This window comes from Arachis stenosperma, chromosome 3 (assembly GCF_014773155.1).
Source record: "Arachis stenosperma cultivar V10309 chromosome 3, arast.V10309.gnm1.PFL2, whole genome shotgun sequence".
Taxonomy (NCBI): domain Eukaryota; kingdom Viridiplantae; phylum Streptophyta; class Magnoliopsida; order Fabales; family Fabaceae; genus Arachis; species Arachis stenosperma.
This window is the reverse complement of record NC_080379.1, coordinates 52053772-52057371: the sequence shown is the minus strand read 5'-3', so window position 1 is coordinate 52057371 and position 3600 is coordinate 52053772.

The following is a 3600-nucleotide window of genomic DNA, read 5'->3' as shown; positions in this document are numbered from 1 at the left end:
TCAACATCAATCACAGCCTTTGCTGTGGCTAGGAAGGGTCTGCCAAGGATGATGGATTCATCCATGCACTTCCCAGTCTCTAGGACTATGAAATCAGCAGGGATGTAATGGTCTTCAATCTTCACCAAGACATCCTCTACAAGTCCATAAGCTTGTTTTCTTGAGTTGTCTGCCATCTCTAGTGAGATTCTTGCAGCTTGTACCTCAAAGATCCCTAGCTTCTCCATTACAGAGAGAGGCATGAGGTTTACACTTGACCCTAAGTCACACAGAGCCTTGTTGAAGGTCATGGTGCCTATGGTACAAGGTATGGAAAACTTCCCAGGATCTTGTCTCTTTTGAGGTAATTTCTGCCTAGACAAGTCATCCAGTTCTTTGGTGAGCAAAGGAGGTTCATCCCCCAAGTCTCATTTCCAAATAACTTGTCATTTAGCTTCATGATTGCTCCAAGATATTTAGCAACTTGCTCTTCAGTGACATACTCATCCTCTTCAGGGGAAGAATACTCATCAGAGCTCATGAAAGGCAGAAGTAAGTCCAATGGAATCTCTATGGTCTCGTTTTGAGCCTCAGATTCCCATGGTTCCTCATTAGGGAACTCATTGGAGGCTAGTGCACGCCCATTGAGGTCTTCCTCAGTGGCGTTCACTGTCTCTTCCTCCTCTCCAAATTTGGCCATGTTGATAGCCTTGCACTCTCCTTTTGGATTTTCTTCTGTATTGCTTGGGAGAGTACTAGGAGGGAGTTCAGTAACTTTCTTGCTCAGCTGTCCCACTTGTGCCTCCAAATTCCTAATGGAGGACCTTGTTTCAGTCATGAAACTTTGAGTGGTTTTGATTAGATCAGAGACCATGGTTGCTAAGTCAGAGGTGTTCTGCTTAGAACTCTCTGTCTGTTGCTGAGAAGATGATGGAAAAGGCTTGCCATTGCTAAACCTGTTTCTTCCACCATTATTGTTGAAACCTTGTTGAGGTCTCTCTTGATTCTTCCATGAGAAATTTGGGTGATTTCTCCATGAAGAATTATAGGTGTTTCCATAGGGTTCTTGGTGCGCGAAATTGTGATCACTACACAACTTTGCACAACTAACCAGCAAGTGCACTGGGTCGTCCAAGTAATAAACCTTACGCGAGTAAGGGTCGATCCCACGGAGATTGTTGGTATGAAGCAGCTATGGTCACCTTGTAAATCTTAGTCAGGCAGACTCAAATGGGTATAGTGATATACGAATAAAGCATAAAGATAAAGATAGAGGTACTTATGTAATTCATTGGTAGGAACTTCAGATAAGCGTATGAAGATGCCTTCCCTTCCGTCTCTCTGCTTTCCTACTGTCTTCATCCAATCCTTCTTACTCCTTTCCATGGCAAGCTTATGTAGGGTTTCACCGTTGTCAGTGGCTACCTCCCATCCTCTCAGTGAAAATGTTCCTATGCTCTGTCACAGCATATGGCTAATCAGCTATCGTTCTCGGTCAGGCGGAATAGAATCCAGTGATTCTTTTGCGTCTGTCACTAACGCCCGCCTGCTAGGAGTTGAAAGCACGTCACAGTCATTCAATCATTGAATCCTACTCAGAATACCACAGACAAGGTTAGACCTTCCGGATTCTCTTGAATGCCGCCATCAGTTCTTGCCTATCCACGAAGACTCTGATCTCACGGAATGGCTGGCTCGTTTGTCAGGCGAGCACTCGGTTGTCAGGCGATCAACCATGCATCGTGTATCAGGAATCCAAGAGATTTCACTAGAGCCTTGATTGCTTGTAGAACAAAAGGGTTGTCAGTCACCTTGTTCATAGGTGAGAATGATGATGAGTGTCACGGATCATCATTCATCAAGTTGAAGAACAAGTGATATCTTGGACAAAGAACAGCGGAATTGATAGAAGAACAATAGTAATTGCATTAATACTCGAGGTATAGCAGAGCTCCACACCTTAATCTATGGTGTAGAAACTCCACCGTTGAAATACATAAGAACAAGGTCTAGGCATGGCCGAATGGCCAGCCTCCCAATGATCTAAGAACTAGATGTCCCAAAGATGAAATACAATAGTAAGAGGTCCTATTTATAAGAAACTAGTAGCCTAGGGTGTACAGAGATGAGTAAATGACATAAAAATCCACTTCCGGGCCCACTTGGTGTGTGCTTGGGCTGAGCAATGAAGCAATTTCGTGTAGAGATCTTCTTGGAGTTAAACGCCAGCTTTTATGCCAGTTTGGGCGTTTAACTCCCATTTAGGTGCCAGTTCCGGCGTTTTAAACGCTGGGATTTGAGGGTGATTTGAACGCCGGTTTGGGCCATCAAATCTTGGGCAAAGTATGGCTATCATATATTGGGAAAGCCCAGGATGTCTACTTTCCAACGCCATTGAGAGCGCGCCAATTGGGGTTCTGTAGCTCCAGAAAATCCACATTCGAGTGTAGGGAGGTCAGAATCCAACAGCATCTACAGTCCTTTTCAGTCTCTGGATCAGATTTTTGCTCAGGTCCCTCAATTTCAGCCAGAAAATACCTGAAATCACAGAAAAACACACAACTCATAGTAAAGTCCAGAAAAGTGAATTTAACTAAAAACTAATAAAAATATACTAAGAACTTAACTAAACTACTAAAAATATACTAAAAAACAATGCCAAAAAGGGTACAAATTATCGCTCATCACAACACCAACTTAAATTGTTGCTTGTCCCCAAGCAACTGAAAATCAAATAAGATAAAAGAAGAGATATATAGACCTCCAAATTATCAATGAAACTTAGCTCCAAATTAGATGAGCGGGACTAGTAGCTTTTTGCCTCCAAACAGTTTTGGCATCTCACTTTATCCTTTGAAATTCAGAATGATTGGCTTCTTTAGGAACTCAGAATCCAGATAATGTTATTGATTCACCTAGTTAAGTATGATGATTCTTGAACACAGCTACTTATTGAGTCTTGGCCGTGGCCCAAAGCACTCTGTCTTCCAGTATTACCACCGGATACATACAGCCCAGACACATAATTGGGTGAACCTTTTCAGATTATGGCTCAGCTTTGCTAAAGTCCCCAATTAGAGGTGTCCAGGGTTCTTAAGCACACTCTTTTTGCCTTGGATCACAACTTTATTTCTTTCTTTTTCTTTCTTTTTCTCTTTCTCCTCTTTTTTTTTCGTTTTTTTTTGTATTCACTGCTTTTTCTTGCTTCAAGAATCATTTTTATGATTTTTCAGATCCTCAGTAACATGTCTCCTTTTTCATCATTCTTTCTAGAGCCAACAATTTTAACATTCATGAACAACAAATTCAAAAGACATATGCACTGTTCAAGCATACATTCAGAAAACAAAAAGTATTGTCACCACATCAAACTAATTAAGCTAGTTTTAAAGATGAATTTGAAATCCTGTACTTCTTGTTCTTTTGTAATAAAAACAGTTTTCATTTAAGAAAGGTGATGGATTCATAGGACATTCATAACTTTAAGGCATAGACACTAAGACACTAATGATCACAAGACACAAACATGGACAAACATAAGCATTAATTCACGAAAAACAGGAATTAAAGAACAAGAGATTAAAGAACGGTCCACCTTAGTGATGGCGGCTTTCTTCCTCT